This window comes from Anser brachyrhynchus (genome assembly GCF_964034855.1).
Source record: "Anser brachyrhynchus genome assembly, chromosome: 2".
Classification (NCBI taxonomy): Eukaryota; Metazoa; Chordata; class Aves; order Anseriformes; family Anatidae; genus Anser; species Anser brachyrhynchus.
The window spans coordinates 120628269-120651743 of NC_137695.1; the positions used below are offsets into that span (position 1 = coordinate 120628269).

Below are 23475 nucleotides of genomic sequence, written 5' to 3' on the forward strand. Positions count from 1 at the left end.
TCTTTCCTGCTCTGTGGTAAGATGTGTTGAGTGGTTAATTGTGACTGGAAAGGTGGCATGCTGTAGATAGCAAAGAGCTGTCCATGTGCCATCTAGTTAAATAAGATCCTTCTCAGGTCTCTCATGCCACAAAAAGGCATCCATGGATCATTTTAAACTTCTAGGTTAGTCACTCTTGGTAATGAACCTTAATAAACAAGGCATCCTTAAACCACAAAAAATTGAGCTCTAGTGATCTTCTTGATTCTGAACCTAAGTAGCATGGTAGCATTTACTGTCTGGGTGTTTGTAGCAGCTTGTCATCTCTATTACTTACAGCACAGAGCATAACTGCTTCCTTCGGTAACTGGGGTTTTTGCTGGTTTTGCTCAGCAGAAGATAAAAAAATGCAATGCGAGTCCAAGGCAACAGCAAACTGTAAATGGCTTCCCATACATTTTTTTTCAGATCTACTGCAGTCCCAGCAGACTTTGTAAGCATGCCACGAGAGCCATACTTTCATCTAGAGGTTTTTAATCAGGTGTTTTCACCTCCAAGCACAACAGACACTAAAACAGTTTGCAGTATAAAGTGACTTTTCTAGGTGATTAATATTTTATATCTTTTTCTTGTCATTTCCTTCAAAAAGTATCTTTTTACTTTCCATTCCTATGGAGTCAGTTTTGTTCTAAAGAGCTGTCTCAGAAACACCAGAAAGTGTCTGGAATGGTGGATTCAGCAGGAAAGAAATGGGGTTACAATCATCTCCTCAAGAAAAAGTCCAAGGTGTTGTCTATTTTTGTTGTGTTTTCTTCAGGCCCTGAATTACACTTCCTTAACAATGGGGATAGCAGCAAAGCTGGGACGGAAAGTTAGAAGGAGCGCATTATGTAGGCGTATGCGTGGCTAACTTCTTCCCCACACCTGTTTCTGGGTGTTTCTGCTTTCAGCTACCGCAGTGCCATTCCTTGAGACTCGGAGCAGCATAAACAAGGGCAGAATCAGGCCTCTGGCTTCGCAGCAGCACATCGTGTGGCAGCATGCTGCCTTTGGAGCCAGATGGGCGTTCTGAGCAGGGCATAATGGATTGCAATTGAATTGATATTTTAAGCTAACAAATGTTTAGATCAGAGATGCTCACAACACAAGCACTTACAATACAGGGCTGATTGCAGCATGGCAGAAAGTAGCTAAACGCTGTAATGAGGAAGGTGGTGTCAGCATTTCACTTCTAAATTTCAATTTTCAATGACTTTGAGCAGCTGTACAAATGAATTTTAGCTGAGGCTTGAATAAGGACACAGGCAAAGACCCAGAGCATTCCAAAAAGAGATCCCAATTCACCTCTGTGTGAAAAACCTTAAGTGTCAGAGGGTAGCAAAATCCCTACAAATAGGGTCCTGAACCCGAGACATAAGTGAGGTGATAAGAATGGGTGGAGCTTTGAAAAAGCTCTCCTGAAAAGATCAGCTGGTTGTAATATACAGAGCAGCGAATGAGCTCTAGGAAAGCACACCAGCCTTACGTCATCTAAATGAAAGCTGAAGAACTGGACCACAAGTAAGTTGAACAGTGGCACAGTCACAAGTCTTTTGAGAAAGTGCTCTCTTTAAACCACTAGCCTGCATCAGATATTCCTGTGTCATAAAGGATCACTGAGGCCAAGCAACCAATAAGAATGACCAAGGGCTGAATAATCTTATTAATACTAATGATATTCGGAATTTTAACAGTCAATGCTCAAAATGCAATGATTCTGAAGGTATTTCCACATTTACATATTTCAGAGTTCAAAGTTTCTAGTGGGGAAAAAAAAGAAAAAGAAAAAGAAAATGAAAAAGAAAAAGAAAGAAAAAGAAAAAGAAAAAGAAAAAGAAAAAGAAAAAGAAAAAGAAAAAGAAAAAGAAAAAGAAAAAGAAAAAGAAAAAGAAAAAGAAAAAGAAAAAGAAAGAAAAAGAGAAAAAAACACTTTCTTTATGGCAGGATATTCCTGAACTGTTTATTGTAGAATTTCTCAGACTTTTCAGTGAAGTGTCTTTTATCAGTTAACACAAATGAAATAGGTGGCCTGCAGGTCCAATACATATGACTTGTATTCATCCGTTACTACATTTGGGGAAATCTGCTTTAAAGGCGCTTTTTTTTTTTTTATTTTTTCCTCCTACTTCAGGACTCATAAATAGGGAATAGACAGCAAGACCAAATCTTCCAGATCATACAATCAGAAGTATTTAAACTGGCTCCACAGAAAAAAATTAGGAAGATCAGACTTTTAAAAATATCTCCCATTTCAACAGTCTTGATATCTGTATACACTGTGAACTGATTTCAAGATTTGATGCTAACTAGAGAGTTCTTTATTTAGCCTTAAAGCAGAAGAGACAGATCACTGCATACAGAGAGGTTAAAAGTAGAATTGCAAGATATTGTGAAAGATGGTTAGACAACTGTCCTAACATGAGTAATTTGTAGAACAGAGTCCTCAACTTGGAAACAATTTCAGTTAGAGACTTCCACACATTTTTCTACATATGATCTATACCTGCCATGAAATAAGATAGCCCTGTTGGCAAGACTGCAGAAAGATGGTTCTCAGATACAAAATTCCTTGTCCCAGAAACTGTATAGAAAACTTTGCCAAATGTCTTCACTTGCAAGCCTGGAAGAAGAGAAAATAAAGATACGGGGAAAGCTGGAATATAAGGAAGATAACACCAGATTTTAAGATCAAATCTTTGGGGTGCTATTCCTGTTTCTTCCAGTAACATACCAATAACCCAACACTTTGACAAACACTTTTAAAATTGGGTATCTAAAGTTAGGAAAAGGGATCCATAGCTAAGCGTGCAAATAGGTAATCTGCTTTTCAAATGAATAAGCACATATAACTTTCAAAAATGTTTTCAGTTTTGTGCTTGTAAATACTTTATAACTATAGATGAATTGTCTAAGTATCTGTTAATTCAAATTACTGCCTGCCCCATCAGGGAACTGAAATCATAAAACCTTGAAAGACATGAAAATATTCATGAGTCTTTTTAAGATATCCTGAGAAATCATGATTATCTTGTGACGTGTCTGATGATAATTCAGTAACAAGGTATTTTGCAACCTAGAATATTGCCTTGACTCTGCTAATAAGTGCCATAAAATCATTACTGGATTTTGAATATATATTTATTTATTAAAAAATAGGGTTGTATGGAACAGATTTTCTGTAATTTCTACTTTTCTATTGAAGTTTATTGTGCCCAACAGACTGTTAACTTGCATATAAGTAGGTCTACATTTTTGTTGCTTGATAAGATGGCCAAGAGGAACGAAATCTTTCCTTAGGGGTAGTATTAATTAACTAATATTTAGTTTTTGATTGCTTCCTTCATAAGGACATAAAAACATACGTACAAGTTCATTAGCATCTTGCCAGTGAATGCTAAAATGTTTATTAGTTTTTCACAGTGACTGTTTGGTGCTGGCTCCAGTTAAACACTGCTGCCCAAAAATTTATTCTCTGGTTTATTAATCTACAGTGACAGACCCTATTTCCTCCTTCTTCCTGTCCTCCCTTCCACTCCCCCTCCCAAACTCACTTTTCCCTCCCTGCCATTGCAGAAGATGCTGGTTTTAAAGGCAATGTCATAAATTTTGAAGCAAAGGGAGGTGACTCTTATAAACAGATATCCTGTTTGAAAAGCACCTGTCAAAACCAAATTCTTTAGCTGCTGAGTACTTTTGCATACAATCATTAAAATATATTGAGCCCTCCAAAGCCATTACAGAGGCAGTCGTGCTATAAATCACAGTGTGTTTTTTCATGACCTGTCCTAACAGTTAAGGAAATGTTGGGTGTTAGACTAGAAGGGATCTGTCTCGGCCACCAGTCCCACTCTCCTGCAACAAAACACAAAGAAACAAATGAAACAATGCCTAGCTATAAAACACAAAACAGTAATCAACAAAAATAAGAAATATGTCATCTAATTGTGTCCAAAGTGTGGTAAGAACAGGCAAACTGCCCAGAATGATGCACGTATTTATGTATGGAGGGACTCAGGACTGAGATCAGAGAATTCTTGATAAGGCACCAAATCTATTGTCCTCCAGCCAGGGCATGAGCATTTACGCTGCAGGTGCTCACCTGTTCCAGGAGTACGAGTCCCTGAGGACTTCAGAGGCGTGAATGCCCCACAAATGATTGCACGACTGAAGAGTTATTAAGATGGAATACCAGCTTCATTTCAGTTTGGTTGGCACAGAGAGCAACAGTGGTGGAACACTAGCCCCCAGGCAAGTCCTTGGGGTGCTGACAACCCGCTCCACGGTGCTTTTGCTGCTGTTCTGCAGTGTGACTCGGCTGGTACCCCCGTGTGCTTCAGTCCAGCAAACCCCACAGTACACTGCAGTTCCCGTGGTGTCAGCACTGCTTCAACCATCCCAAAGCCTGAAGACAGCAACTTGTTTTCATTTAATTTGTTCCCCCAGCCAGGGCTGTTACATTCTGAGTGAAATCCTGATCAAATTGCAGTCAGTGACAATAATTCCACTGACATTTTGGGGGCCAAGTAATCACCTTCTGTCTTCTCTCTTTATGTGTGGACCTTAGCAGATCACAGAAAGATGTCCTAAAAGTTATTCAGACTTGGCAGAAGTCTGCATCCATCTCTGCAGACTCTACATTTCCTTTAAGCAACTGCAAAGAGAAAAAAAAAAAAAGTTATGTTCATGATCATAAATTGTTCTAGCCAGAGTGTTTCCATGTCCCAGTAAACTTCAGGGTGTCACCAGGGAATACAAATTAAAACTGACTGCAACAGTTGGCTCTATATTTTGTTGTCAGAGAGCAGCATTCATTTTCCTCAGTGCCTGGTTTCTGTTGCATTTCTGCTTAAGAGAAAAAGAACAAAAGGAGGTAAGGAAGCAAATCAAGAGAGCATGGCATAAAAGCTAAAATATGCTAAAATTATACCTTCTTGTTGCCATGAAGTTCAATAACCCAAGGATAGTGAAAAATGAGATCAAAAATAGCAGAAATATATTGTTCTGTGAAGGGAAGAAAGAGGCCAGCAGGTAAAGGTAGTGGCCAGCGGAGTGCAAGCTTGTAATTGACCCACCAAACCTGAACTTTGTATTTTAATTCTCATCGTTGTACAAACTTCACTCAAAGCTGTTCTGAGATGTAGGACTAAGTCCTTCCCCAACATTACGCTGAAGAAAGACACTTGGACCATATCTTGCTTTCCAGCCAAAGCAGCTTCCTGGAATGCCTGCAGCACCAGCACCATGAGCCCTCACAGCGGCCTGCAGAAGTGTGCAGGCTTAGTGCTGCCCACAGAGGTCACCTCCAGCTAAACCCCCGGGATAACTCATGTTGCAAGACCCGCAGGTATTGCAGGCAGTCTCTCCTACCACATATGTCAGTGGCAAAACTGCTGTGGGCCCCAGTGAGCAGATCTGTGTCCTGCAGGAGACCAGCCTTGAGCTTGCTTAGGAGCAGGCCGCTCCCCGGCTGGGCTGGGGCTGTTTGAGCAAGCTCTGGGGCACTGGGTCCCCAGCTCCAGCCCTTGGCACAGAGTAGGTCCAAGGGAACTCTACAGGGAGTTCACATTAACAGTTTGGGTTCAGCTTCGGTTCTTGATAAACAATGGTTTGCACTGTTCTTGGCTCATGTTCGGGTGCAGTGGCTCAGTGCTTTTGACTTATGCTTCTCGGGCATCATCCACTGTCACACGGTTAATGGGAGTGATTATTTCAAATGGATGCTGGTAGAACATGCCAGTGCTTTCAAACATCATTGATCATGTGGCTCAGGTGCTTCTTCTGACTTGTATATTAAATGAGATTATGTTTGTTTTGGCTTGTTGTGTTTTCTGCCAGAATTCAAGCTATCTCCAATGAGCCTGTTTTAGCAACATTCTCCTTTTTGTTGTCTGCTTGGATGCGGTCTTGGTCTTATCCCATTGATTTCAGCTAGCTTTTTATTCACACCTTCTTATAGACACTGCTCTGCATAACCAACTCTTTATAACTTGGAATTTTATTCAAGAACATGAATAGTTAGGTCAGCAAATGGGAAAACTTTGTCTTAAACTAACTATCCCTCAGTCAGTTGTGGAAGAAAAGATTGCCTGAAATCAGCATTACAACAAATGGACAGGTGTCAGCTGCTTGTATGTGCTCCCTAGATTCTCATACGAAGGAAACATTGGAAGCTGCTCAAAAAAAAAAAAAAAAAAAAGAGAGAGACAGGGATTTATTTATTTATTTATTTTAATTGGGAACATCAAATGTCAACAGTATCCTGCTTACACAAATCTGATACAATTTATGGCCCAGTACTGTTATCCCTACCATCAGCTGCCATGGGAGCTGCCTGAACAATGAGTCTTTATTATGTGTGGAGCATTTCATACCATCTGTGTCCCAGAACACTTTACAGAGACAGATAAAACAGTCTCAGTAAATAACAGCAGAGAATAAATAAATTTAAAAGGTTTAGGCAAAGGAAAGCAGAAATAATTCAAACACTTAGTCAGACATGCAGCACAAAGCACGGCAGTAAATGATGCCATGTATTTCTTTTGAAAATACCAAGAAATTAGAGCAGCTTTTTCCATTTACTCTCTAAAATACTGACATGACTGCTCAAGAAAGCTAAAGAGAATTAGTGTCATAAACAAGCAGTCTGGAGTCGAAAAGAGGCATCCACACAGTGTTAAGCTTTCAGTTCAGGAGATCACCAATCCTGGTGTAACAAGATACTTAAACTGGTCCATGTGATTAGAGTTGTTCAACTGTAGAAAACTGGGCATGTATATAAAAAACTTACTGAACTGTGAAGATAATACTAAGGAAGCTGCATGTTAAGGGTAGAATTAATCTCACAGAACTTTAGTTCTGTTTAAAAGTTAGTTGTCCCATTTAAGCTACTTTTGTAGCCAGTTAAGAAAGACAGGTGAGATGGTTTGCCCTTCAGACATGCTCACTTCTCTCCACTAACTAGAATCAGAGCCCAGGTAATTAGTTTATTTTCAGTGTCTGACTTTAAGATGACTAAAACCCAGAGAAATAGTCACATGTTCACTTGTTCTACGTCTTTCACTGCAAGGTAGCTGTTTGGAAAATCTGTGGCTTAGAGAGCTTTCCTGTGGCTGTGTGTTCATACCAGGAGTTTTTATTACTTTATCTGAGAAATCTTGAATCCTAAAATGCTAAAATGCTAAAAGTCAGATTAGCATGAATATTGAAGTAGGATGTCACACTTCAAAAACTTGTGGTCGAACTCACAGCAGTTGCGCGTCAAGCCTGGAGCAATGAGAGACTGCAAATGTTTGTGACTTAATATTTCCACAGGTCATGTACTGAGTTATAATATCTAGGTTGCCCTCAAAAATGACAGAGTGCTGCTGTCTGTAGCAGGAACAGCTTGTTCCACCTGCAACAAGATCAGCCTTGTACAGAAGGTGGTCCAATATGCTACTTTGGGAGTGTCCTTGTACAACTGGTTTGTCTAATTCATATTGGCAGACAATCTGAATTCGGTGAATCATGAGATACACAAGATTTCATCAGCGAGACCGTTTGGATAGAACACAGGAACACTGGCATCCATGAGCTGTTTCAAAGAGCTGTTAGGGAGGAGAAATGTTCAGTGGCGAGTTAAACCACTTGGTTGCAAGTGCCTCTATTACACTGTATTGGTTTTGATCTGGAAGGGGCATGCATAAGGAAACAGGTTTTCTAGGGATGGAATATGAAATATCTGGCCCATTCTTAGAGCCCGCTTTACCTGGTTCTCAGACAGACACGTGCAGATTCTGCACTATGTTTTGCAGTTCTTGCTTTAGTAATTATAAAAGCCTCTCGTATACTGTAGACATATCTTCACTGTTTCAGGGATCTTAATAAGGACTGAATAGCAAAACACAAACATTATACTATGTCAGCATAAACAAAGCCACAGTTATATCAAAGGTCCTACAGGCATTGCTCATTTGTACTAACAATTCTTGCTTTGCAATCAAGCGGTACATGCCAAATTAATTATTTTAAGCACCTTCCACCACTTGGCACTTATTTTGGACTGCAAATGGGAAAGTGAGGAGAGGACCAAAGAGCAGCGAAAAGAAATTCCTTCACCATCAAATAAGCAAGGCATATGATAGAAGAGGATTTAGGAGACAAAAAGCCCTGAGGAGACTTTTGGAGGTCTCACTAGTTTGTTTAATGGGGAACCATCCAAAATTAAATGTCTGAGAAGCTGGAGGCTGAACAGCTTAAGGTACAGTGTGCACACAGAAACATTGCTGTATTAACTGCTGGAAGAAGCATAAATTATGCATTTCTGATATGTCTCTATAGGCCCTGTAACCTTTTTTGCCCCTTAGGGTGCTCGTTATCTGCAGGAGCAATTAACAGATAGTATCTAGCAGCTAGTGTGATTTCTTACCTTTAGAGTGATTTCAAATCAAATAAAAAGGAGGCTAATAGGGCCAAGGAGACCTGAGCTGTGAAGTTGTTTCTGATGTATGTTGGATAGAAATAATCAGTAAATTGAAGGTACATGCTGCCAGGAAACCTAGATTATGTCTAACTAGTTTTGCTTGCTGAATCTTTTATATTTCTGACAGATATTATTGTTACTGTGAGACAGTATGCAAGTGATACAAATAATGGAAAAAAACTTTCATTAAGTAATTCTGAAAGGACATGTTTAAATTGTCTTACTTCAGCAACTTCAAGCTGATTATTCAAAAGATCTGATTTTTGCACTACCAAATAATATTGAAGAAAAGAAAAAAAAATAAACACACACTTAGAACTGGTCATCTTAGAAAAAGAAGTTCTGATGACTAGAAATATGCTTAATTCATAAAACTGAGTGGAAATTTTTCAACATTTAAGATATTTGAATAGCTTAGGAAAAGGAAAAAAAAAGATCAAGTGAAAACTACAAAATTCTAAGATCAAATTTGTACAAAACTAATTATCCTATATCATCAAAAATCTAAATGAAATATTTCTTAGCTGAAAAAGCAGATTATTGAATATAAATCAATATAAATGTTGATACTTATTGAGCTCTCTAATACATGGTCCTCTAATATTATATGTGATACCCCATCATTTTTTTAGTGGTAATGTGCATTAGTTTCAATTCTTTCCTAGTGCATGAAAATCATACTGAATGCTACTGCCTTATATGCACTGAAATACATTGTAAAAGACACAATTTTAAAATAAATGTAAATAAATCATTTTATTTTGGGCCAAAAAACAAAACCAAAACCAACCAAACAAAAAAACACCAAACCCACAAATTTAAAATATATGCCAAAATGTTAATTACTGTCATATCACTTTAGCCCATTGTTGTGGTTTAATCCAGCAGGCAGCTCAGCACCACACAGCCTTCACTCACTCTCCCCGCAAAGTGGGAGAAAACTCTATTACAGCCAAAACCAGGACACCCATTTGAGCCATTATTCTCCAATGCCACTTTTTTACTATCTTTACCGTATAGTGAGTTTGCGAGTCAGATTTTTATAGATTCCTACACCATGCAGAACTTTCTGATTTCATTTAGGATCCAGGCAAAGTCAGAGATCTGGCTGCTGCAATCCTGAACAAAACTGAAGCTTTACATCTCAAGTTCTTGGTGCTGGGGATATTTTTCTCCTATGAACTTCAAAGTCTTGAACATTTGAAAAAAATATGCTTGCCAAAAGCCTTGATTTTATCATAGTTTTCTGATGATTTGTTAATGAACTACATCAAATTCAAGACTTTATATTTTATTATGTTTAAAATAAAAAAATAATTCATGTGTCTGGAAGTATCAACTCTTTGAAATAATTTAACTGCATTTGGGAATAGTATAAGAAACTGTCAGGGAAAAATCTTGGACTCATTCAGTTCACCAGGAGTTTGTCCTTGCTCACATTGTGGCCAGGATTTCACTTCCAGGAAAAGCAAAACCAGGTAAGAAAGGAGATGTGTAGAAACATGCTTTTATTTTTCTCAAAATAATTAAAATAGCTATTGATCCTTAAAAGTATGTTTAAATTATGATTAAAAGCACAGTTTCATCTTGCATACAGAAACAACAGCAGCTTTTTCTTCTTCTTCTTTTTTTTTCCTTTTTTATTTTTTATTTTTTATTTTTATGAGTCAAATGATACAGAGCTTTCATAAGCAGAAAAGGATGATATTCAGCTTCCAAGGAAGGGACATATTTTGGCTGACACAGCAGAGGCAGCCTGGTTAGCATTTAGGACAACAAAGACAGTCATCTAATTCTGGTTGTTGCTGTCCTCCTCTACAAGAGATAGAGAAAGTAGACCAGGAAAGAGGGCAGTCATAAGGTCACAACTTTGATCTTGGAGGATTTCAATTATTCAGATATTGATTAGGATGACAATTATACAAATGCTACAAAAGCTAGCTCCTCTGTACAAAAAGAGGAACACATTTGAAAAGGTTGCCCAGAATTGCTTTCTTTAACCATTTGTTGAGGTGACTGCATAATGAGAGCTTATTTTAAAAAGTGCCTTAATAGATGTGACAGCTGTGATAAATAAGCTGAGTTCAGGAAAAAGCGAAACCTTTCTAGAAGTGGTTAAAAATCTGCCTTGTGGTGTGGAAACACAACATTTGTTTCACCATCACAAGAATTTAAACTACTTCCAGAAACTCCTGTTAGGTTACAAATTGTTAGAGATGACCATACTCCTTCCCATGATATTGTCTCTCCCCTACATTAGCTCTGAATAGGTCTCTGTGCTCAACAAATTCCCTAAAAAGTTAGATCTGAATCAAGAACATACTACCAACACAAAGCCCCATGTATCTCCACGTGTGTGTGTATAAATACTTACTTATTCATCCACCTAATATTAGAAGGATTTTTTGGGGACTGATACCTTGCATTCTGCATTTGCATTCTGTCCAGGACAATGTGTGATTATGCAGTGCACCGAGATAAAGATTTTGATCTGGCTTTTTTGCCACTGTATGGACTTTCAGATTCCAAACTGGGTGATCCTGTGAAAAGTCCACCTGTGTAAAGTAATTCTGATTCTCGTTGTAGTTCCATAATCAGCTGGAACATCCTCAAAAATTGCCACAATGGCAGTTTAAATTTCCTGTGCAGTATAGATTTAAATACATTGTTCCATAGTCGGTGCCAAATAGGTCAGTAGAAGTGAAATCTTACTCAGTCGGAATATGATCCATCCCTACTATTGAACTGTTTACTCATCATACAGAGACAGCATTTCTTACCTACCGCAACAAAGGTTTTTCCAGGAGTTTCATTAAGCTAAGGACTGCTTCTGGGACAAAGATTCCAGACCACATTTACAATTAAGCCCTTATATTTTTCTAATGCTTCAACACAGGCTTAATTTATAATTTATCAGAGGATTTAATGCATTTTTATTTCTTCATTTTCAAGAACTGGAACGTGAAAACACTGGTATTGCCTTTAGCACCACTGTTTACCTAGCATCCTTGTGCTCCATTTTAGCCAAAGGTGATTCCTCTGCAATTAAAATGGGATTTCATCTATTTCCAGCCTCTTTCATGCCGCTCCTCCGACACAATCTGTAATGAGCAGTTGGTGTCCAGCTGGCCTAGTCGTGTCCAGAATCCTGAAATTCCAGCCTCTCCCTTAGCTCAGGGATGCTGCTTGTCAGCCGCTGCATGTGCATATTCAGCCTGGGAGGGAAATCCCTGCAGAGGCTAGAGGTCTCTGTAGCATCAGCTCTATTTCGAGGAGCTTTAAAAGGTGCAGATTATTTTAGAGCCCAAGAATCGCCTAAAAATACATTGCCTGTACGAGTCCAAAGTCGAAACAAGGGAGCTGTGAAGCATGATTTGCTGCTCCTGTAGGCCACAGCAATTTTTGTGTCAAACAACCAGCCTCCACGTGCCTGCTAGACGAAGCAGCCCAGAAAAACCCTTCCAGGTGCTTTATGCACTGTAGAGAGCAGGAAAAGGACTATTCACCTGGCAGATCCCATTTGTCTTTCACTGTCAAAATGTGCAGGAAATCCTTCATGCCTTGCTTAGGCTTCGGTAAGACAAACGAAGAGAGCAGGCACTAAAACGTACCCGGGCTGGGCTGCTCTGGGGCTGAAACTCCCCCAAAGCAGCATTGCAGTGCCATCTAGTGAGAGGCACCAGGGCTGGGAGCAGCTCGAGTACTAGAAGCTCGCCGTTCACAATTCTTGACCAGATCTGGCCCTGCTTTACCTGTGCAGCTCCAGCTCCAGGTTGCACAGCTGTAGGCATCCTGTGAGTAAGTTTTTAGGGAGTTCCCTTCAGGGGGAACAGTGCTTGGGCTGAACCTCCAGGGGGGATGGATGGTGGCCCAGCTCCTCGCCAACCTCTGCGATGCTGCAAAGCAGTGGAGTTATACATACCTCTGCCAAGTGCAGCTTTAGCTGTTCCACTGAATAGCCTGAAGGAGGGAGAGGAGGTGTGGATGGCTCGAGCAGTTCAAAGCAGAGACTTCAGCGTTTTAAACACTTCAGAGAGATCCCAGGAAAGGGAGGCTTGTTCTTGCAGGAAGAGATTTCGAAGCCTTATGGTGGCTTCTGTGAGAAAAGCTGAGGGCTGAAAAGATGCTGCTGTGGATATGATCTAGAGATTGCAAATCCAAAAAAAAAAAAAAAATCAAATGGGAATTCAGGTCAAACTTTATCCTTCACATCTATGATAGTAAATACACTACCAGATACCAGCATTGAGAGCAGTAAAAACAGACAGGTGAAAGCGATGCTGAAAGCAACTGGATGCAGAGAATAACAAGCAGGAGGCTACAGCAAAGGAGTGCTCATATCTGCTTGCAGAGGTCGGGCTGCTTGCTCATCCCTGCTGGCTGCCTTAGCTTGCTTGCTGGGGCTGTTAATGCATGGTGTGCCTTTAATGCAGTCCCAAACTGCTAAAAGAAATCACAGCAAGGCAGATTTGTTATATTTCTTGGCAAAAACAACTCCACAAATAACAAATAGTCAAGGCATCAAAATTCATATCCATTTTTAGGAAAAGATATGCACACATTTATTACCAGTTTTAAATTCTTTATAATATCAAATGTAGCTACATCCAAATCCAGAGGGAGTCCCCTGCAGAAAAAAGGGAAATATATTGCATCAGTATTTCATTACACAGTCCACTGATCACAAAACACATCCACTCAAGGCTTACCCCAGAGTCCCTATGCAACACGCTTCTCACTCTGAACAAATGCAAGCTCCAGAGTCTCAGAAAAGGGAGTTTAAACCACAGTCTTTCATTGTAGCATCTTGTGCCCTGTAGATAATTAACACACTTCACAAACCTCTGGTTAAAATTTTGTTTTGTTTTTTGTTGTTTTAATCTTGCTTTGTCACCGAACGTGTACATACTGCAAAAATGAAAATACATTCATTGAGTTAATGATTTTGTGGACTGACATTCAGTATCTCCTGTATTTTCTGCCTTCCCTAATAACTGCCTCAGCTATTGTCTGCCATATTTACTCATTTTGGAATATAGGAACCTCCAGCTTCTGTGTAACAAGCTGAGAGTAACGTGTCTAGGAGCAAGCTGGCCGGGTATCACCTCAGCCCCAGAGGTATCATCTGGCCTATTCAAACTTCTTTATATTCCCTTTATGGTGGTTATATGGGGAAAAGGAGTTGAGGAGGCAAGACTCAAGCAAGTTAAATTCTCTAAAAAATGCCCATTTAATGCATCAAGGTGGTGGTTCCTGAAATGGGCATGAGAAAACAAATATTTTTCCTGCTTCCAAATATGACAGATTTAGTAAGTTAAGAGATCATGATGCTTACCTTAATGGACAGAGTGACATACAAAGTCTGATCTCTGCACTCTGTGCAAAGTAGGTATTAAATGTGATTAGACCCAAAAGGTATTTTTCAAATACCCACTTTACACAGCCATAAACCACTTCAAGAGGTGGAAAGCAATGAGAAATCAAGCTCCCAGTGATGAAGAGAGCAGTGGTATGCAGGGACACTATGCTATTCAGTGACAAAGTGGTTACAGTGTAATGCAAATTGTTCACTTTAACATTGAAGCTGCCTGAAATGCTCTCACTCCTGGTTGCATAACAAACCCAAACTCAGATACTGATTGCTTTCCAGACTCAAGCACCATTCAGCTAAAACATCACTATTGTTCAGACTTTTGAGAAATTTGGAGCAGTTTATGCTGTTAAAACAAGATTCTAGTTTCTTGGTTTGATTCAAACTGTATGAATTTAGAACTGAGCAGAACATTTGTGTCAAAAAAGTTAATAGATGAAAGCATCCTGTTTTCTTCTCACAGATGTTCTACTACAGTTGCAGTTTCAACAGTGTGTCTTTCATGATATGTTGTCTCCTGAAGCTGAAATTTGGAGTGTAACTTTGAGAACATAAAGATGAGAAATTGGAATCAGAGACTGTACCATAACAGTCCTTATGGGAAATTTCTACAGAGCTGAATAGCATTTAAGTAAGCAGGGTTCTGTCAAGGTGCGTGTAGGAATATGTAACTTTCTTCATTTTTCTTTAATTAGTATTTTGCATTGAGGTAGTATTTATAAATAGTTGTTAACTTTCTCAAATTGTACTATGCATTATCCAAGCATACACTGAAAGTGAAAGGGAAAATAAAGAGTCTGGTTGCTATCAGTGAAGGTAAAAAACAGGTTCATAACCAGTCAGCTGCCTTGCCCATCTAATGGGGATGAGATTTACGGAAGAACAAAAAAGAGTTCCGTTCTGAATCTGGGTATTTTACTGAAGTTCTTTCTGTGAGTGAAAGAGACCGGAGAAAGAAAGACTATAAAAGAGCGTCAAAAGACGTGGGTTGGTGGACAATGGAGAGCTGTATTTTTGGCAAAGCAGAGGCAGAGAGAGGAACAGAAGACAGTAGATGAGCTAATCATGATGACAGTTACAAGGAGGAATGTTGACAGGTCTTGCCCTTAACTAGAGGGTAAGCTCACTGGGGTGTGGAGCAGGATACTTTAGTTTTGTAGGTGATCTGTTTGGGACCTGAAGTTAATATAAGTAATAATTACACTGGCTTCCTGAAAAGGACTGCAAACCATATTACTGTCTGCTCTCTTGTCTGATGGTTACATCTGGCTAGCACCGCAGGCCCGTTGGCCACAGCTTAATAAGATCTGGATAAAGGAACAAAAGTGAAGAGCCACTTAGAGACTCAACACTGTGAGAGCTGAAGAGCTCGGTGCACACTAAGTGCCTTGGAGTGCCTTCCCTATGGCTCGAGTACTGGCACAAGGGCAGCTCTCCCAGTTTTCCACTGTTTTATTCAGCCTCGACAGGCTTAGGTTTCCCCTGGTCTTACCTTAGTAACACAAAAACACTTCTTTGTAAGCAAAAGCTGAAGACATCATCCCTATCCAGACACCTGCAGAGCAGAAGCTGTTGCTACATAACAAATGTGTCACAAATGTGAAGCTATTTCTTCACCTAACTGGCAGCAAGGTTTGTAGCAAGTGTCCATCCTTCTCTTTGCATTCCTAATCTTCCCTTTGTGGTACTCGTGTGTGTGCATCACAGTATAAGGCAGCTGTAAGCCTAACAAGAGGCACTCCTCTGCACTTTCTTTATGCGAAGCCCTGCTGGCCTGCACACAGGAGAGGACAGGACCAGGAAATGCCTCACGACTTGTCATCCACCTAAAACAGCAGGCTGGGATGCACCACCCTGGTCTCTTACAACTGATGCACAGCCTAGTGCCCTCTATCCCCTTTCACTCGATCACTTACTAAACTTGTACAGGAGGTGCTGGTGCTATGAGGAAGACAAGCTGGGAGCAGTTTTTTGCACTAAATATGGGCTAAACAGGGGTGACATGCAAAAGTGTGCATCATGGATGGTGTGTGGGGTAAAATGCCAGATGACTGGGGAAGGGTTAGAAAAGACGAATGGAGGAGGGCCACCACATTTGAGTGTGATATGCAAAGCACTGAGAAGCTGCAGGTCATGCTCAGTAATGAGAAAAAAACAGAATCTGAACTGGAAACATGTATGGACTAGAATCATGCATGCACCTGGGGAGAAAGTCAGAAGATGTGATCACTGAAATGACTAAAACATCACCGTATTTTTTGTATTATTATTGTTTGTTTGTTTGTTTTTTGAGAGCCGGAGTCTGACAAATACCAATCAACAGAAAGCAACAGTAAAGGCTGGGAAGCAGGAGATCAATGGGACAGAAACATTAAAGATTAGCTTTAAGCTGTCATGGTGACAATGAAGCAAATGACAGAAGAGAACTTAAGAGGAAGAAAACCCTAAGGAGATTTTTGAAGGTTTTGCACAATGTAATGGTAAGCCATCCAAAATGAAAGGCCTGAAAAGCTGGAGGCTGATCAGAGGAAGGCAGACTGTACACATAGAGAGAAAGAGATCTGTTCAGTACAAGACCAAGCAGTACAGCTCTTCAGCTGCAGCTGACCCAGCTCTGTTGAGACCAGGCACCTTCTTACAAAGCCAACAGAAAACGCATCTGGGCACTGACAGGAGGATGAACCACTGCTGGCCAAAGACCTTCATTTCATTCCTTGTAACTGGGCTCAAGCAACCTATGCTGAACCACTGGATTTACCATCTACATGGTGGTAAAGGACCCCTACTGACGTTTATGCAAATAGAGTTAAAACTCCTTCCATGAAGTGGAAAGAAATGTCTGAATATGAGTCAGGCAGAGACGGGGACTTTGCCAGTGCTAGTACTTGTTGCAGTATCATTGGAACAGGTTGCCCAGGGAGATGGTGGAGTCACCATCCCTGAGGGTGTTTAAGGAGAGGCTGGTTGTCACACTTAGGGACATGGTTTGTGGGTGACATTGGTGGTAGGGGGACAGTTGGACCAGATGATCTTGGAGGTCTTTTCCAACCTTAATGATTCCACGATTCTAAGATTATGTTACAGTGCACCAAGCAGGAGAAGAGGAAAGAATGCCGAACTGAGCAAAGGAACATCAAATCTAGCTATGTAGAAGTAAGCATGAATTTCTTACTAGTTTTGTAAATAAAAGTTTATAGGTTTGGTTGCCTTGAATAAATGGGTGCAAAACCAAATAAAAAACATAGGTCTGAAATTCCTTCTCAGAACGGTTAGGAGAAGAAATAAACAGCAAATGACAGAATCAGAGGCCAACTGAGGTTGGAGGGGACCTCTGGCAATCATCTAGTCCAAACATCTCACTCAAAGCAGAGCCATCAACCTAGAGCTAGTTGCCCAGGACCGAGTGAAATGAATCAATTTCATTATTAATTTTGGTACTAAAAGAGGATGCTTCAGCAGACTATTTACTGTTATAATGACTGTCATACAGTGCCTGGGAATCTGTGCAATGTGACATTTTTACAATTTTTCCATGCAATTTTTCAGGAATTGAAAAATGAATGATGTGCTCCTAAACACTGCAGCTTGTTTAAAAAAAATAAATCATAGGTCATGATGATCTTGTTTTAGATTAATAGAGAAAAATGATTTATTTTTCTAAAGTTTTTAACTTTCCTTATCATTTGCAAACAATGCCCGTTTGTTCTACCACAGCTTGGGCAACTGCAGCATCCTGGCATGGTAGTTTTACCCAGCTGGGCAGCTGAACTCCACTACAAACACACTCTCACTCCCCCTCCTCAAAGGGAAAGGGAGAGAAAATACAATGAAAAGGGTCTCACAGGTTGAGATAAGGACGGGGAGATCACTCAACAGTTACTGTCACGGGCAAAACAGACTCAACATAGGGAGATTAATATAATTTATTGCCTATTAGTAACAAGCTGGAGCTGTACAAAACTAAAAGCAAAACAAAAACACCTTCCCCCAACCCACTCTCTTCTACCTCCTCCCACGGAGCAGCGCAGGGGAATGGGGAATGGGGGTTGCTGTCAGTCCCTGATGCTTTGATTCCAAAGTGTCTTTCCTCCTTCTGAACTGACCTTGGGGTCTGCAGGGCTGGTTCTCACTCCTTGTTCTCCCAGCTGCTGTTGCACAGCAGGGTTTTTGTTGTTGTTGATTTTGTTTTTGTTTGTTAGTTTTTGTGTTTTTTGTTTTTTTGTTTGTTTTTCCATTTCTTATATCTGGTCCCACAGAGGCAAAATACCATCGCTTATTGTATCAGCTGTGGCCCTTTGCAGCCAGCTGGAGCTGGCTCTGATCTTACATGGAGCAGCTGCTGTGATCTGCTCACAGAGACCACCCCTGCGGCCCCTCAGCTACCAAAGCCTTGCTGCATAAACACACTACACCTGGATAGGGGCAGCACTCCATTCTGATTCCAGAAATCATTACCAGAATGGGACTTTATAAATTGAAAATAATTTTAATAGAATCACTGTAGATTAAAGACAGAATTGAGCAAAAGGCATAGTACATACAAACTTAATTTCATGAAGATTATTAAAAGATAAAGACACTATGTTCAGTCCAATAAATACATTCATTTTGAGAAGTAAAATTTTCAGATAAGGAAAAATATTCATTTTCTCTGTTTTATTTCTTAGCCTTTATTACAAGTAACAACTGGAGAGAAAATTTATCTCTGCCTTCAGGTATCCAAGGGTTTTAATCTCTGTTGGAAAAAAGAAATTTCTGATGGGTCACAATTTTTTTCTGTGCAGTCTCCAAAATAACTTGGCTATGTTGATTAGCGTTGCTATCATAAAGGTAAAAGGTTAGTTAGGAAATGTAGCTTTTCTGAGGTGTATGCTTATTTTACATTTAGGCATATAATTGGATAGTTATATTACAATATTAAACTGTGCAGTCAAGTTGGTCATTAAATCATCTTTCTCCTTATTTTTCCTTTCTATTAACAGAAGAGTATTTCAAATAGATCTTCAATGTTTCTGTGCATGACAGAAAAATATTCATAACACATTTCTTCAACTTTGGTAGAAGTTTTACATGACTGTGATAAAATCCTACCATTATGGGTTGGCCCCAGCCAGCAGCCAAGCACCCACACAACCTCTTGCTCATTCTCCCTTTTCCCCAGGTAGATGGGGGACAGAATAGGAAGGGGAATAAAAAAAAAAGAGAGAGAGAGAGAGAGAGAGAGAGAAAACTCCTAGGTTGAGATAAAGATAGCTTAATAACTGAAGGAAAGAGAAAAAATATATATAGTGAAGCAAAGGCAATCACCCACCAGCTCCCATGAGCAGACTGCTACCCAGCCAATCTCTGAGCAATGGCCACCTTGTAAGCCCAACCCCACACCTCCTTTTTTTAATGCCATTGATTTTGCTTAACTTTTTATAAGTTCATTTTTAGAGTGAAGCTGGCAACTTCATATTTGTCTATGAGCATCTTGAGTTCAATGTTCAACAATAAGTAGACCTCAATGCATTTAAGTGGCTTCCCTGTCCATAGCTTTAAGGCTGCTTTGTTGTATTTTGCTTATGTGGGAAGCTGCCTTGCTACCTCAGTGCATCACCACAGCAATTAACCTGAACAGAATGCTGTCCAAATAATGCTTTTTCATGTTCGTTCATTGGTTCAGATTTCTGTGGTCCTCCATATTAATGTTTCTGTATTTCCGTCTTCTTTTGTCAGTTTTCCCATTCTCCACATGTATATCTTTATCTATATCGATCTATATCTATATCATCTATATCTATATCTATATATACCTATCTAGTTAGCTATCTATATCAGTATATCTTTGTGTACCCACATACAGGAAACAGGGCCAGGGTGTGGTGTACTTGGCATAAAATGTCCCCCCAGACCACCAGTGCTCTCCCAGGCAAAGGCTTGACATACCTGTGAAGTTAGTACAGAACCAGGGTCTATTTCCAGAGGGCAGTTTGGATGAGACTGCAGAAAGGAGACTTTAGACATAGGAGTGCATGCAACTGTTGGCCTATTTTATTCAACAGTCTAGACATATTTCTGCACCATATCAAGGTATTTTCTTCTACTTCATTGCCTTCCATCCACCACCATTCTTGCTGTCCATTTTCTTGCCCCTTTGCATCACTCACTCTTGTCTTCTTACAGTTATATTGTGTAACCCCCAAATAAATCTTCTCTAAGGGCCTTCTGTCTCCCTGGAAACAGTGGGAACTGATGCTCGTTTTACTAGGGCAGCAGCATGCACAGCAAGCAATGCCCACGTCTTACCTCCTTTGAGCGGGGACTATTCCAGAAAAAGAGAAATTTTGCAAAACTGAAATAGGGATATTCTCTGAAACTAAACTGGACAGATTAAATATATATCATGATAAGATCAGAGCATGAAGATGCTGCTATTCCAGGGTCATTTGCCAGCAGGTGCCAATATGTAAGGTAGCAGCTCGTCTCATCACCCTGATACCCAGACACACCTCATAGGAGGGAAGGAATGTGACATTCCTTCAGATCCCATGCAGTGAACTGTCCCCTCTCTCCGCAGCTGCTTGCATATGATATCAGCTAGAAGAAAAATAAGGGGAAATGGCAACAGGCAGGTCCATACTGACACACATAGGTGCTGTCATGGAGCTTGCACAGAACTCTCAAATTTCTGTGTAGGGTCAGTATGTTCGGGCAGTTGGCTGATCCCGGTGGGTTAATTGCCTGTGGGGGACAACAGAGACACTGAGGCGTCGTTTCCTCCTTGGGACAGGATTAGAGGGATGGGGACAAGGGTGCAGTGGTGCCAGAGGCCAGGAGAGGGAGTCGGAACCCATGTGAAGGAAAGGGAGCAGGAAAAAAACCCTCCACACCTGCTTCCTTGGTGGTGGGATTGATGGGTGCTCTCCAGAAGCCACATCAGGGGTGGCCACATGATGAGGAGGAGGAAGCCAAACCCGTGCTTGACCAGCCGCATGGTGCTCTCCCTGGGGCCGGCAGGAACTCTGGCTGCCGGTAGCATAGCCTACCCAAAATGCTTCCCGCAAGGAAAGAGCCTCCCTGCCCAGGACGTTGTATCCTTGCCTATCAGCTCAGGTCGGCAGCTTGCTGCCTGAGATGGCGCATGCTGAAATGAGAAACGTTTGATAAGTGAGTTTTCAGTGGTATCATCAAGCAGGCAGCAGCAAGTGGATTTTACACTTGGATTGTGAATTATTGTGACCATTTTGTGAAGTGTTTTGTGGACAATCAGATATGGTCGTTTCTGTTTATGTGCATGTGTGTGAAACCGTGTGTATATACCTACTGGATTTTTCAACCTATAAATAGTTTATCCATGTCTATATTTTATATAGGTACATGTGATTAATTATACAAATAACTAAATATATTTTTATCCAGTCTTGTGATTCCCAAAACATGCACCCTCCTGCAGACTGTAATCAAAATGTCATCCACTTTTCCCACCTTTATAATGTGAAAATGGTGCAGACTGTGGATGTGTGTAACTTTTAAACTGCACTTCCTTACTGCTGTGTACTCTAGCTATGAAATAATGTTTAAACACTTTCAGGCTTCAGTATAATATAAATGATGTGATAACTTTTGAAAAATCAGACCAAGATGAATCAAAGAGGAACTTATTTGTTTATTTGTTTTGGTTTTGGTGTAAAACTGAACTGGCCTTGATAGGCTGATTTTTAAGTGTTTAAAGTGAGTTGAAGCCTGTTTTTCAAGTTTCTAACTTGTTTTTCAATATAGGTAGCATGTGTTATTATTTATTTATTTATTTATTTTGTGGGGTTTGTTTTGTTTTGTTTTGTTTTGTTTTCAAATTTATTTCAAGCCTTGAAAAGTTCATGCATTGATGTCTGATAATATTTTCTCTCCTTTATTCCTCCTATCATTCTCCTTCTTGAACCCTGAGAGGAACTGTCTAGGAAGATCTCTTCTCAGAAAGAGCAGTCAGGCATTGGAATGGGTTGCCCAGGGACGTGGTGGTGTCACCGTCCCTGGGGGTGTTCAAGGAAAGGTTGGACGTGGTGCTTAGGGACATGGTTTGGTGGGTGATATTGGCGGTAGGGGGATGGTTGGACCAGATGGTTTGAAGGACTTTTCCAACCTTAACGATTCTAAGTATCCTTACTCTTTTTCCTGATATCAACACATAGGTCCCTTTGAAACTAAGAGCAGATTAAAAATCAACTTTACTGGTGCCTGGGTGAGGGTAGAAGAGAGAACCAAAGTGAAAACAGTCACTTCCAATGTGAGAAATAACTGTTTCATCATCTTTGTCTCTGAAGAGAAGGCCTGGGGGGTTCTCATCAAAGTCTATTAATACCTGAAGGGAGGGTGCAAAGAGGACAGAACCAGGCTCTGTTCAGTGGTGCCCAGTGGCAGGACAAGAGGCAATGGGCACAAGCTGTGCCAACACAGGAGGCACCCTCTGAACATCAGGAAGCACTGCTGTGCTGTGTGGGTGACGGAGCACTGGCATAGGTTGCCCAGAGAGGTTGTGGAGTCTCCCTTCCTGGAGACATCCAAAAGCCACCTGGACAGGGCCCTGAGCAGCCTGCTCTGGGTGCCCTGCTTGAGCAAGGGTCAGGCCAGATGTCCTCCAGAGGTTTCTTCCCACCTCAACCACTCCGTGATTCTACCCTGCCATAGACTCCATGCAAGACAGTCATCACCTTGCTGCCACAAATATTTCCCAACTACTTGCATCATACCAGCACTGACGATACAAGATTTACCTCACTTCAGTCAGCCTTGTGACAGCACCGTGGGTTGTTAGCCGGCTTTGTCCCAGCAGCAAGTGGGTGCTGTGGGCAGCTCAGCATGGGGCAACTGCCCCGGGAGCGCCTGCTGCCTCCACAGCTCAGCAAGGACTGGTCTGAACATAGCTGGAATGTTTTAGTAGACTTGTTAAAATGTAAAATTACACTGTTTCATTGTAGGAGATAAAAAAATAATGATACTGAACACCATGTTTAATATTTACTGAATGGCCCCAATCAAAATCAGATCTTTTCCAGGCAGACTGGGAAGTCATGGATTAAAGCAGGTAATAATTCTTTCAAGCATGCCCACCCCACCTAAACACACAAAAAAATAACCATCAGCTGAAGACTGGGTGCACAGAAACAGGCTTGGGATGCTCCTGGACTTCACAGTAGTCAAGTGAGGTGGCATTTGTGTGTGTTAGTGTCTTATTTTTAATTCATGTACCTTAAGCTTAGGAGAAATGTATTGCATCAGGCTGAATGTCAGCCTCAGAGCAATGCCTTGCTGTGGGATTTTCCAAGGTTTCTATGACTTCATTTTTTGTGCTCCAGGAATGACAAATAATTCCTCATCCCACACCTTCCCCTCACACAGCAGGCATGAGAATCAAGTGGATGAAATTCCTATATTTTGGTAGCATCTGACCCACCTTGACAGCTTATGTTGGGTCACCTTTGAAAAGCAGTGACAACAAAGTCTCTAGGAGAATGAAGTACTTAGGATTTTCTCTTAACCTTTTTTATCTTTTTTTTTTTTTTTTTTTTTTTTTAATCTTGGTTCCATTGTCTACTGTATCCCCTGGTGCCAACATCAAAACAAACCAACCAACCAACCAAACAAA

The 23475-nt window shown here is 40.6% G+C and overlaps 1 protein-coding gene and 1 long non-coding RNA gene across 2 annotated transcripts in view; one reads left to right on the top strand and one right to left on the bottom strand.

Moving 5' to 3' along the window:
- The window catches only part of XKR4 (XK related 4), a 231222-nt gene that overhangs the window by 152119 nt on the left and 55628 nt on the right, over positions 1-23475 (top strand). The gene's annotated exons all lie outside the window — the stretch shown is intronic.
- Positions 605-22216, bottom strand: LOC308190165. Its single transcript, XR_013946963.1, has 2 exons — positions 13189-22216; positions 605-13106 (listed from the first exon to the last, which is right to left on the bottom strand). It is a non-coding gene; the product is annotated as an uncharacterized lncRNA (long non-coding RNA).